The following is a 14,388-nucleotide window of genomic DNA, read 5'->3' as shown; positions in this document are numbered from 1 at the left end:
TGTCGTAGCTTTTCTTCCAAGGAGCAAACATCTTTTAATTTTATGGCTGCAGTCACCGTCCACAGTGATTTTGGAGCCCAAGAAAATTGTACATTTCTTACGTCCTTTGTACAAATAAATGTTGATAAAAAAAGATTCACCAATTCTTTTTAGCATTTTTAACAAAGCAGGTAACCAGCTAAATGCTAAAGTAGTACCTTTAAAAAAAAAAAAAACTTAAGTGTCCTTAAGAAGCTAATTTACTGTTTCTGAGTGTTCCCTCTGTCCTTGTAAATCATTTTAATCTTGTATAACATTTGGGTGAATTGCTAAATTTCCTAACTTAATTTCTCAGTGCTTCTGAGAGAAGTAGATACTTTGAATTTAATTAGAAAGTTCCCAGTTTTTGTTGTAAAGGAAAACGTATTTGGTAAGATGAAGTGAAAGCAATTTAAAGAAGATAAAATTAGGAAAGTGATCATAAAGGATACATTTTTGAATCTAAAAATATTGACTCAAATCATTGACCAGGTGATTTTTCAAAGACTTCTGAAAGCCATGTGCCAGCTAATTTCTCTGACATTAGACTATGCCAGTTTGTCTGATGTGTCTACACTGCTCGCTCTGAATAACTGACTATATTATGTGTTAGACGTAATTGGTGTTTAAAATTAGTCTGCTTGCTCGTCTTGAAGCAAGCGCTTTGTAATTTAGGTCAGCAAAGAAAATGCCAGTGTACTAGGTTAGCACGGTTTTAGCTGTTTTTGTTCAGCAGCTGCAGAATACGAAAACTTTGTCCTTCCCTCCTGGACTGACCGAGCGATATCCTAAATTATTACATACCATTTACATGTTACAAAAGTGAAGAGCAAAAAATCAATTTTTCTACAGGATTACTTTGCTGCCTGTCTATATGTTTGTCTAGTTTGTGTTTGATCCGTGGCATGAAAGATCAGAAGCACTCCTGACTTTGGATATTGCCCCTAGAAGTATGCATGGAAAGCGTCTGGAAGTGTCTTAATTGAGGCGGGAAGAGTTCACTTTTGAAAGGGTGACTGACAGGTTCTTACTATAGTGAGAATTTTTAAGAATTAGGAATCAGGGAAGAAGCAAATAAATTTTTTGAAATCATTTGTATAAGTTCATCTACACTATTACAGCTTCTTTTCATCATTGTCCCATTCAGGACATTTACCCATATATAGACATTTATTTTCTTTTCTAATCACTCCTTCATGAAATCTTAATGCATGATTTAGACTCTGTTCCATTTGTATTCTCTGGCCCTTGGAGATTTTTCACTTCCTGCAAGAAACAGTCCTTGTATTAATACATGACTTCTTTAATTCTTTTTCTATAAGACTTAGAAATGGATAGTTTTATATTAACGAAAATCAGATTTTGTTTTCTCAGAACTCCAATTTTCCAAGAAAAATTCAACTTCCCCATATCCCTTATAATGGTTCATATTTTTCCATTTTTGATAGCTTGATTTAACATGGATTTATTTACAACTAAAACTATCTTAAGAGATGATTATTTGGGATCTAGATAGTCTGTTTTCAGGCTTCAGGATGACTTAGGTTATTTTATATTGGAAATTTGCTCAGTAGAATCCAGATCACAAGGCATTTTATTGCAGAATATATATATTTGCATCATTTGGCAATATCTAGATGTTTATAGATTTTTGGCCAAAATTGTCATAATTTGTTGCAATCTTAATGTTTTTCTACTTGAAAAAAACAGAGTATCTTGCTTAAGAGGAAAGTCAAGATGTATTTATACTGACATTAAAAAAAAAATCTTGCGGTAGTTAAGACAAAAGACAATAGCCAAATAGTTTAAGTATTTCATTTCTAATGGATAAAACTAGATGATATTTTATTGACTATAAAATTGTAAAGAAAGTATCAAGTGAATTTCTTTATTTTTAAGTCTCTGCCTATGATACTTCAATTTAGTAACACAGATTTTCATTTATTTGTGCAATTCTCATGCATATTTTTCCACTACCAATCAAATAATATATATTTTAACAGCTTTATTGAGGTATACATTGCATACAATTAAATTCATTAATTTTGGCTGAGATTTTAAAGTGCCCCTATAGAGTTATATGCAGAATACATCATGAGAAACACTGGGCTGGAAGAAGCACAAGCTGGAATCAAGACTGCCGGGAGAATATCAATAACCTCAGATATGCAGATGACACCACCCTTATGGCAGAAAGTGAAGAGGAACCAAAAAAGCCTCATGATGAAAGTGAAAGAGGAGGGTGAAAAAGTTGGCTTAAAGCTCAACATTCAGAAAACTGAGATCATGGCATCTGGCCCCATCACTTCATGGGAAATAGATGTGGAAACAGTGTCAGACTTTATTTTTATGGGCTCCAAAAATCACTGCAAATAGTGACTACAGCCATGAAATTAAAAGACGCTTACTCCTTGGAAGGAAAGTTATGACCACCTAAATAGCATAATAAAAAGCAGAGACATTACTTTGCCAACAAAGGTCCATCTAGTCAAGGCTATGGTTTTTCCAGTAGTCATGTATGGATGTGAGAGTTGGACTGTGAAGAAAGCTGAGCGCCAAAGAATTGATACTTTTGAACTGTGGTGTTGGAGAAGACTCTTGAGAGTCCCTTGGACTGCAAGGAGATCCAACCAGTCCATTCTGAAGGAGATCAGCCCTGGGATTTCTTTGGAAGGAATGATGCTAAAGCTGAAACTCCAATACTTTGGCCACCTCATGTAAAGAGTTGACTCATTGGAAAAGACTCTGATGCTGGGAGGGATTGGGGGCAGGAGGAGAAGGGGACGACAAAGGATGAGATGGCTGATGGCATCACCGACTCGATGGACGTGAGTCTGAGTGAACTCCGGGAGTTGGTGATGGACAGGGAGGCCTGGCATGCTGCGATTCATGGGGTCGCAAAGAGTCGGACACCACTGAGCGACTGAACTGAACTGATAGAGTTACACAGTCATCATTCTGATCCAGTTTTAGGCTATTTTGTATCACATCAGAATGACCCTTTAGGCTGTTTGCAGTCAATTCTTGTTCCTGCCTTTATACCCCAGGCAGCCACTAAGCTGCTTTCTGGCTCTGTAAATTTGCCTTTTCTAAACCTCTCCAAGTAATGGAATCTGCTTGCTTTGAGTTTAGATTGATGTTCTGTTTCTAGTTTTTTAAGAGGAAAATTTTGGTGCAATATGGCTACATTTCTTTCCGTATCCTTGTGTTACTACCATCGTATTTTTACATCTCTTATAAATCCAACAATAGAGATGTGCATTACTTATTTTATACTGTTAGCTTTACTGTTAGTTGAAGAAAAAATATATTTACACAGTTTTTATATATTATCCTATATATTTATCTTTTCTGGCACTATATTTCTTCTTGTGGATTTAAGTTACCATCTGGTATAATTTCCTTTCAGCCAAAAGACTTTCTTTAGAATTTCTTCTAGGGCAGGTCTGCTGTAGCAGTGGGTTATCTCAGCCCTTGCTTATCTGTGAATATCTTTTCTACATCTTCATGTCTGAAGGGAAATCCTGCTGGATATAAGATTCTCAGTTGATTTTCTTATCCCCAACATTCTAAATATGTCATCCTTCTCCTGAGCTCTCTGTGATACATCATTTCTTTTTTCTTGTGTCTTTCAAGATTTTATCTTTATGTTGGCATTTCAGCCATTTGTCCATGATGTTTCTAGATGTAGCTCTTTTTGTTTGTTGGAAACCTTTAGGCTTTTTGTGGATTAAGTTTGTCATCAAGTTTGGGAATTTTTTGGCCTTTATTTCTTAAAAAATAGTTTATTCCCTTTTCTCTCTCATCTCCTTCTGGGACCCTGATTTGCACATCTGTTAGTGTTCTTGATGGTAGGCTTTAGGTCTCTGTTCATTCCCATTCTTTTCTTTCTGTTTTTAATATTGTACCATTTCTATTGATCCTCTGTTAAAGTTTTTTCTTTCTTATGCCTTCTCAAACATGCTTTTGAATCCTTTGTGACTTTTTGTTGCAGTTACTGTATTTTGTTTACTCTACAACTTTTCATTTTCTTGACAATTTCTCTTATATTCTCTAGTTAAAAATCTCATTGTCATCATACTTTAATTCTTTTAATTTGGCTTCTTTAGTTCCTTGAATATATTTGTAAGAGCTACTTTGCAGTCTCTTTCTTCTAAATTCTACCTCTAGACTCAATCAGTTTCTGTTTTCTGCCCTGTTCCTGACCGCTGCTGCTGCTTAGTCACTCAGTCATGTCCAACTGCAAACCCAGGGGCTGTAACCTGCCAGGCTCCTCTGTCCATGGGGATTCTCCAGGCAGGAATACTGCAGTGGGTTGCCATGCTCTCCTCCAGGGGTTCTTCCCAACTCAGGGATCAAACCCAGGTCTCCCACATTGCAGGCAGATTCTTCACCATATGAGAAACCAGCGAAGCCCAAGAATACTGAAGTGGGTAGCCTATCCCTTCTCCAGGGGAATTTCCCTTCCCAGGAATCGATCCGGGGGCTCCAGCATTACAGGCAGATTCTTCATCAGCTGAGCCACCAGGGAAGCCCTTTTCCTGGCTACAGATCACAATTTCCTGTTCTCTGCATGTCTCAAGTCTCTTGCTGAAAACTGGACATTTTAGATAATACAGAGACCTCGGATTCTGCCCCCACATCCTGGTTTTCTTGCTTTTCTCTTGGTTTGCTCACTTTGTGTCTCTGTGCCACATTTTGTCTCACACAATTTCAGACCTTTTAATTGTTGTTATATTTGTTATGATCTGTGATCAGTGATCTCTGATGTTGCAAAAAAGATTTATAACTTGCTGAAGGTCCAGATGGTGGTTAGCATTTGTTAGCAATAAAGTATTTTTAATTGGACATGTACATTATTTTGCTAGGCACAGTGTTGTTGCATGCTTCATACTCTACAATGTAGTACAAATGTAACTTTCATACACACCAGGAAACCAAAAAATGTGCGTGACTTGCTCTATTGGATTATTTGCCTTATTGTAATGACCTAGAAGCAGACCTGTAGTATCTCTGTGATATGTCTGTATAAATAAAGTATACTATACATATACAGTTTCAAGATTTTTACATTTTTAAGACATAGAATACTTCTCAGTCTGAAAATAATGCTTTCTTTAAGCTAGATTTGCTCATCATACAAAAAACAACCAAAGAGCCAAAGGCCACAGAAAGCCTTTTACAACGAGCAGGGATGGTCTTGTGATGGGAGACACGGACCTTGCTAGTGTTGGTTGCTGCCTCCTGAAGACCCGGAGGAGGCTGGGCTGGGCTTGTTTGGCTTGTTGTGGGGCTCCCTTTTGGTGCTTCTTATAATGACATAAGAGAACAGATGTAGACACTTCAGGTCATTTAAAACATGTCAGCTAGAGAAAAGTGATGGACACAACCTGTGACTTGCTGCCCTATGTTCAGGGGAAGATTTCACTGATCCAGGGCATACCTCAGAACCCAGAAAGAGAAAAAGAACAAGACAATATAAAGCAAAACAAAATAGGAGATAAGCAGCCCAGGGTTCTGAAGGTAGTAAAAACCAGAGAGCTTCAGCGTGTGTCAGTTTGTATTTTAAATGCAGTAAATCCTTGACCTCATTTAAAACAGGGGTGTTTTCTAAGAACCAGAATTGTTACCCAGATGCTTGCTTTCTTGCCTTTGGTCCCTGGACTTCATAGATAGCCTTTTGGCCTGTGTTTCTGCTTGGAAGACGCTTCGGAGTGAGTAAAGGAGCACCTGTAATTCTGGGTTGATCGTCCTCTTAATCACAGAAGACATTAGTGTTTAATTGTGTTGAGGGCTCAAAAAGTCAAAAATCTCTCTCTCTTCTCTAGGGATTTGCAATCACTCATGCAAAGGTAGTGGGGAGTCACACTCCGATAATCATCGATGAAGAAGCATTAAATCACATAAGAATTAAGGCTTAGACATTTCCTGCAAAATACTGTCATCAGTGTCTGTTTGAAGAGAAGAGCATGTACAGATTGAATGGTGGTGGTTCATGGAGGGAATGCTGGCTTTTCTTAATTTGAATGGAAACACTTATGGGAAAGACAGGGCTCACCAGCTGGTTCAGTGGTAAAGAATCCACCTGCCAGTGCAGGAGATGGAAGAGATGTGGGTTTGATCTCCTGGATACCCTGGAGAGTCTCCCCTTGGGAAGATTCCCTGGAGATGGCAACCCACTCCAGTATTCTTCTCTGGAAAATTCCATGGACAGAAGAGCCTAGTGGGCTACAGTCCATGGGGTCACAAAGAGTCTAACACGATGGAGCAAACACACAAGCAAGCAAGATGGGAAAGACAAGATGACAGGTGTGGGTAAGTGGATGAGAGATTTCTTGGCTGCTAGGACATGTCAGGCATCCAGGGCTACTTTATAAAACAGCGATCAGAGGACATTCATCTTTGTTGAAGGAAAGCCATGCCATGGCCTGTGTGTTTCTGTGTCCTTAGAGCAGGTGGAACTGTGACTTTTGCTCAGCAGGTGCTGAGTAAATGTCATTAGTGTGATCAATAGAACTTTAAAAAGACAGAGATGTCTTTCCAAGCCACGGTGAGAGAAAGCAGTGCTGTGAGACTGCTGGCTTTGCACAAAAATGAGGAGCTGGGGAAAGACAGAACTTTGGGAGCTTTTTTCTCCAAAGGCTGTAATTCGTGTCATGTATAATAAAATGGACCTGTCATGTGACAGATACGTTACCAAATGCATGTGTGTGCCCAGTACACAGGCCAAACACACTGAAACACCAAGGTTGGGGGCAAAGAAAGGTTTGTTGCAAGGCCATACAAGGAGATGGGTGGCTCACACCCCAAACCCCAAACTCCTTGAAGGATTTCAGCAAAGCATTTTTAAAGGCTAAGAGAGGGAGAAGGTGGTGTTGGTTGTTGCAAACTTCTTGGTGCTGGAATCCTTTGTTCTTGCCACTGCCCTCCTAGGTTAGGTCATGATGTGCCTGTAAACATCCAGCCAGGCACATGTTATTCTCTATTCTGCAACTTATTGTCTCTTCAAGAATGGAAAAGTGTTATACCTTTAAAGCTGTGAGTCTTGAGAATGGACTATCTTGAATATTTCAAGCTATTAGGCCACATTTTTTTTTTGATTGGAGGATAATTGCTTTACAATTTTGTGCCAGTTTCTGCCAAATATCAATGTGAATCAACCATATATATGTGTGTGTCCCCTCGCTCTTGTACATCCCTCCCACCCCATCCCACCTCTCTAGGTTGTCACAGAGCACTAGATTTGAGCTCCCTGTTACTTAAAGAGTAATAGACTACAAAAGTTAAAGTAAAAGAAACAGATCCAATGTGGAGTCAGGTTTGTCCCTATTATAGATAGAATCTCGATGCCCGATACAGTTCCTTTCTTTGAGATTGCATGAAAGAACAAAGTTGGGGAAGAAAGAAATTTGGCAAGAGATAGGGAGGTGTGTGGAGAAGGCAATGGCATCCCACTCCAGTACTGTTGCCTGGAAAATCCCATGGATGGAGGAGCCTGGTAGGCTGCAGTCCATGGGGTCACTAAGAGTCAGACACGACTGAAGCAAGTTAGCAGCAGCAGCAGCAGGGAGGTGTGTCCTTGTTTTGATGAAGTTGACAGATGCCTCTGAATGATTAAGTCCGTGTTTTTCCAGAAACTTTTCCAGAAACACTACTGTATTTTTCTTCAATGAGGATCTTACTCTGTGACTCATTTCAGTAACTCATAGTTTTATTCCACATTTGTAAATTAAGTTTGGTCAGGCAGCCTGTGTGATTCCTATGGTAGAACTACATGTCACCTATAACAGAAGGAAAAAAACGCATCTAAATGTTTCAAATATGCAAAAACAAACCTCCAGCTAAAGAGGGATCATAGTCTTACACTGTAGCATGATTCAAATAATGTGTGAAACAAAGTAAATTTAAGTATGATGGAAATTCATGATTCTATCATATTTGTGCATCAAATCTAAGTTATTCATCATGAAATGCTAATATTTTGATAAGTGACTAGTTATAATACTTAGACTTTATTCAGAAGGAGAATAAACTGAAGCAGAAATGTATGGTTTTAGATAGTTTTTTAAAATTTTCATATGCTATAGATACAAAAATATTTTCGTTTACTGTGTGTGTGTTTGTTTTAAAGTTAGAAATGAAAATCTGTTTGCCTTAGGGAAGGAACTAAGAACTTAGCACGTGTATTGAAATTGTTTATTTCAGCACGACCAAGAACTTAAAAATGTGACCCTGGAATAAATAAGTATGGCTATTTTTATAAGTTCTTACAAACCAGAAAACTCCTCCCCCAAATATGTCAGGCTTAATTTTCTGCTCTGTGGAGCACAGCTAGTAGAATAGCAAAAGCCAGTGACATTTTCCACAGTGTGAGTTGCCAACCACTAGAAGCCTGTGGCAGTGTTTAAATCTACAGCAAACAAGCTAACAATTGGTGGAGAGAGGATTATGTAATTCTTCTTTAATATTCCTTTCTGTGGCGTTTGCATCACTATCAGAATCATAAAGGCAGAACTGGGGACTGTGTGCTAAGGTTTAGCCACAAGCCCATATCATCTTTATGCTGCTCTGCAGGTTTCTGGGGTTAACCTCTTCATCTTTTACTAGAGTCCTAATGAAATGGACTGTATTGAGATGTGCAGCCTTATGGTTGTGTTAGGGCTATGATTTCAGTGGTCATTATTTTTGCAAAGTGGCCTATATTCATTCCAGAGTCTCCTGGGGAGCATTAATTAGTAAGATAATAACACGTTGCTACCTGGGTTCTGATAAATGCTTCAGTAATTAGATCCAGCCTGCAAATTGAAACATTGGTAATGGCTTAGGAAGAATTGAATTCAGAGAAACTGAGAAACTCTATTGTGTGAAAAGAGTAGAAAAGCAAAAGTGTTAGTTGCTCAGTGGTATCCGACTCTTTGTGACCCCCATGGATTGTAGCCTGTCAGGCTCCCCTGTATCTGGAATTTTCCAGGCAAGAATACTGGAGTGGGTTGCCATTTTCTTCTCCATGTGAAAAGAGTAGATCAAAAGTCAAAAGAGGACCATTGAAATATAATGGACCAAAATATTTATATATTATGAAACTCTATCAAAGTTCTAGGGGAAATAAGAAAATGGTCCTATGTTTAAGATGGATTTAGAAAAAGCAGAGGAACCAAAAAGAAAATTGTCAACATCCATTGGGTTGTAGAAAAAGCAAGAGAATTCCAGAAAAACATCTACTTCTCCTTCATTGACTACGCTAAAGCCTTTGACTGTGTGGATCACAACAAACTGTGGAAAATTCTTAAAGATATGGGAATACCAGACCACCTAACCTGCCTCCTGAGAAATCTGTATGCAAGACAAGAAACAACAGAACCAGAAATGGAACAACAGACTGTTTACAAATTGGGAAAGGAGTACATCAAGGCTGTAGATTGTCACCCTATTTATTTAACTTATATGCAGAGTACATCACGCGAGATCTGGAATCAAGATTGCCAGGAGAAATATCAATAACCTCAGATGCAAATGACACCATCCTCATGGCAGAAAGCAAAGAGGAACTAAGAGCCTCTTGATGAAAGTGAAAGAGGAGAGTGAAAAAGCTGGCTTAAAACTCAACATTCAAAGCACTAATAAGATCATGGCATCTGGTCCCATCACTTCGTGGCAAATAAATGGGGAAACAATGGAAACAGTGAGAGGTTTTATTTTCTTGGGCTCCAAAATCACTGCAGATGGTGACTGCAGCCATGAAATTAAAAGACGCTTGCTCCTTGGAAGAAAACCTATGACCAACCTGGACAGCATATTAAAAAGAAGATACATTACTTTGCTGACAGAGGTCCATCTAGTCAAAGCTATGATTTTTCCAGTACTCATGTATGGATGCGAGAGTTGGACCATAAAGAAGGCTGAGCACCAAAGAGTTGATGCTTTTGAACTGTGGTGTTGGAGAAGACTCTTGAGAGTCCCTTGGACTACAAGGAGATCAAACCAGTCAGTCCTAAAGGAAATCAACTGAATATTCATTGGAAGGACTGAAGCTGAAGCTCCAATACTTTGGCTACCTGATGTGAAGAACTGACTCATTAGAAGAGACCCCGATGCTGGGAAATACTGAAGGCAGGAGGGAAAGGGGATGACAGAGGATGAGATGGTTGGATGGCATCACCGACTTGATGGACATGAATTTGAGCAAGCTCCTGGAGTTGGTGACGGACCTGGAGGCCTGGCCTGCTGCAGTCCATGGGTTACAAACAGTTGGACCTGACAGTGACTGAACTGAACTGAACTGATCCTGTGACAGTTCCTTTTTTGTTCCTGGGTCTGGCAATGACATTTTAGTAATAGACAGTAATGCCTCACTTACCTGGCAATTGTGTTGAACAGAAGGGTGATAAATAAGTAAAATTTCTAGATAATGGGAACATATCCCAGCTGCCAGATTGAATTTATTGTATTATTTTGCTTTTTATAGTTGACTGTATATGTGTTTCCCAGTTTTTTCTCTTCACAGAAGATATTGCTTGTAACTGAACTTTTTCTTTTTGTGTTTGTTTTATGGAATTTAGAAAAAAAATATATTGGTACCTGGCCATGTTCAAGACGCTGTATTATTGGACCTGTGAGTATAGAGGCTAATGGAGACCTTGAGCATTTTATATGCTCTTGGTAGATGTCAGTACCTCTGTGACTAGTCCCTACCTTTCCTATGTCAAGTGTGGCTTTAGAAATATTGTAGTATTTTGTCTTCTGGGACAGAATATGAAATCCGGTAGGGAAAGCACTGTTTATTATTGACTTTTTTTAAAGTATAACTTTCAGAGAAGAAAATCATGGAGGACTACAGTTTAAAAAGATTTCAAACAAATGCTAGTTGATTGAGTTGGTGGAAATGGAAAATTCTAGAAATTTCACAATTATTGAGGGAAAATGTGGTTACATTTTTTAATGTTAAGGAGAATTTAAATATGTTTTCCATTAGCTTTATATAGCTGGAAGTGTTTATTTAGAAAAAATATAATGCGTTATTTTATCATGCCTCATTTTAAGTTTGTCTTTTTCTTAAACAATCAGATTTGGTACACATAAAATATTTTTTCTAAGACATCCCAGAGTACTGAACTGTTCAGTATCCAATAACATTTCCCTCAGTTTTTTGGAAAAGAAATAAACACTTTGAATGGATGGAATAGTCAGCATTTACTGTAAGAGATAGAATAATATTTTTTCTCACCCTTAAGAGTAATGAATAGAGAGCTAAGCATCCATTTTCAGCAAAGGAGCTGGACAATAAAAACCATTCTTTTCCTCTTTTCTGTTATATGATGGAGAAATGGATTCTCAGAAATTAATACCTGATTTTAATTGCATCCCTCGGAAAGCTCTGTCTGATAGGTAAAATATTTAAACTATGAAAATGAAGACAAGAGGATTCATTCAAGAACAAAAACTTTTAATTTTTACTGATTAATTACTTACATACAATATGACACATGCATGTACATGAATGTTAAAATGTACAGCTTAATGAATACAAGGTGTTACTACACCTGTATAACCCCTACTGATGGGAAGACACAGAATATTATCACCAGCTCAAAGAACTCCCTTGTTGCATTTCTGAATACCTTCCAGAAGTAATCAGTATAATGCATTTTTTTTTTTACTATAAATTAGTGTCATCGGTTTCTTGAGTTTATATCATTGGAATGATAAACTGTGTTCTTTTGAATTTTTTTAACTGTGTAGTATGTCTGGTTGCTCTATGCAGTAGGCAACAGTTGTTTGTTCTTTATGGCTATAGAGCAGTCAGTTTTATAACTGGTGCAATTTATTAACTGATTCTATTGTTGATAGATATTTGCTTTGATGCTAAGTTTTGGCTTTTATGAATAAAACAGCTATCATGATTCTTCTGTCCAATTTACATGTGGACCAGTCATATAAGAATTCCACTTCCTTTATATCATTTTCAACACTTGGTTTTTGTAATTTTAGCCATTTTTCTAGAAGCTGTCTTGTTTTACTTCTCATGTTAGTCTACAGTCTATTTGGAATTATTTTTTCCATTTTGGATATAGTGTGGGGGAAGTAGTCCTTTTTTTCATTTTCAATCAAGTGCTACTTATTGGAAAACTTGACTCATTGTTTTCCATATTTAATGGGATGGCATCTTTGTGATAAATGAGACAGCCATATATGTGGTGAATTCTTGACTTTGTTCTGTTTTTTATTTTTAAAATTTATTTTAATTGGAGGATAATTGCTTTACAGTGTTGCATTGGTTTCTGCCAAATATCAGCATAAATCAGCCATAAGGATACATATATGTTCCCTCCCTCTTGAACCTCCCTCCCACCTTCCACCCCATCGCACTCCTCTAGGTTGTCACAGAGCCCAGATTGAGCTCCCTGTGTTCTACATTATTCATACAATAATGTATATATGTGAATGCTGTTGTCTTAATTAGTTCCATACTCTCCTGCCCCTGCTGTGTGTAAGTCCATTCTCTATGTCTGAGTCTCTATTGCTGCCCTTCAGATAGGTTCATCAGTACCATTTTTATAGTTTCCATATATATACATTAATATATTTATTTTTCTCTATCTTACTTCACTCTCTATAACAGGCTCTAGGTTCATCCACCTCGCTAGAACTGACTCAAGTTTGTTCCTTTTAATAGCTGAGTAACATTCCATTGTATATATGTACCACAGTTTCTTTATCCATTCATCTGTCAGTGGAATCTAGGTTGCTTCCGTGTCCTAGCTATTGTAAATAGTGCTTCAGTGAACATTGGGGTACATATGTCTTTTTTAGTTATCATTTTCTCGGGGTATATGTTCTGTAGGGAGATTGCTGGGTCATATGGTAGTTTTATTCCTAGTTTTTTCTAAAGAAATCTTCATACTGTTCTCCATCAGTTCAGTCCAGTCATTCAGTCATGTCCGACTCTTTGCGACCCCATGGACTGCACCACGCCAGGCCTCCCTGTCCATCACCAACTAACTCCCGAAGTTTGCTCAAACTCATGTCCATCGAGTCAGTGATGCCATTCAGCCATCTCATCCTCTGTGGTCCCCTTCTCTTCCTGCCTTCAATCTTTCCCAGCCTCAGGGTCTTTTCTAACGAGTCAGTTCTTCACATCAGGTGGCCAAAATATTGGAGTTTCAGCTTCCGCATCAGTCCTTCCAATGAATATTCAGGACTGATTTCCTTTAGGATGGACTGGTTGGATCTCCTTGAAGTCCAAGGGACTCTCAAGAGTCTTCTCCAACACCACAGTTCAAAAGCATCAATTCTTTGGCACTCAGCTTTCTTTATAGTCCCAACTGTCACATCCATATATGACTACTGGGAAAAACATAGCTTTGACCCTACGGACCTTCTCCATAGTGTCTGTATCAGTTTATATCCCTACCAACGGTACAAGAGGGTTCCCTTTTCTCCACGTCCTTTCCAGCTGTTCTGTTTTATGTTACTAATGTAAAGCTATTTCTAACACCCTTTTATTTACTGTAGAGATGTAGTATTGCTCAATTTCATTTTCCTTCTTTGTCTTATGAAGAGTTTAAAAAAACAACTTTTGGCATAGTTGGTTTTTTTCCATTATAAATCTTGCTTCTACTCAATTGTTTTCATATTCATTTTCATTTCTTTCACGTATTATATTTGAATTTAGTTTGCTGTTCACTTCCCAAGTACTTTTGAAATGTTTTTAAACTTTCATTTTGAAGTAAGTTGAGTTACAAAACGTTTGCAAAAATAGGACAGAGATCCTATAAACTTATCACCCAGCTTCACTACATGTTGACATCTTATGTAACTGTTCAGTTCAGTTCAGTTCAGTTGCTCAGTTGTGTCCGACTCTTTGCGACCCCATGAATCGCAGCACGCCAGGCCTCCCTGTCTATCACCAACTCCCGGAGTTCACTCAGACTCACGTCCATCGAGTCAGTGATGCCATCCAGCCATCTCATCCTCTGTCATCCCCTTCTCCTCCTGCCCCCAATCCCTCCCAGCATCAGAATCATTTCCAATGAGTCAACTCTTCACATAAAGTGGCCAAAGTATTGGAGTTTCAGCTTTAGCATCATTCCTTCCAAAGAAATCCCAGGGCTGATCTCCTTCAGAATGGACTGGTTGGATCTCCTTGCAGTCCAAGGGCCTCTCAAGAGTCTTCTCCAACACCACAGTTCAAAAGCATCAATTCTTCAGCACTCAGCCTTCTTCACAGTCCAACACTCACATCCATACATGACCACAGGAAAAACCATAGCCTTGACTAGACGGACCTTTGTTGGCAAAGTAATGTCTCTGCTTTTCAATATGCTATCTAGGTTGGGCATAACTTTTCTTCCAAGGAGTAAGCGTCTTTTC

Source organism: Bubalus kerabau, chromosome 21 (assembly GCF_029407905.1).
Source record: "Bubalus kerabau isolate K-KA32 ecotype Philippines breed swamp buffalo chromosome 21, PCC_UOA_SB_1v2, whole genome shotgun sequence".
Taxonomy (NCBI): domain Eukaryota; kingdom Metazoa; phylum Chordata; class Mammalia; order Artiodactyla; family Bovidae; genus Bubalus; species Bubalus kerabau.
The sequence above is the reverse complement of the archived record's forward strand: the minus strand, read 5'-3'. Positions refer to the sequence as shown.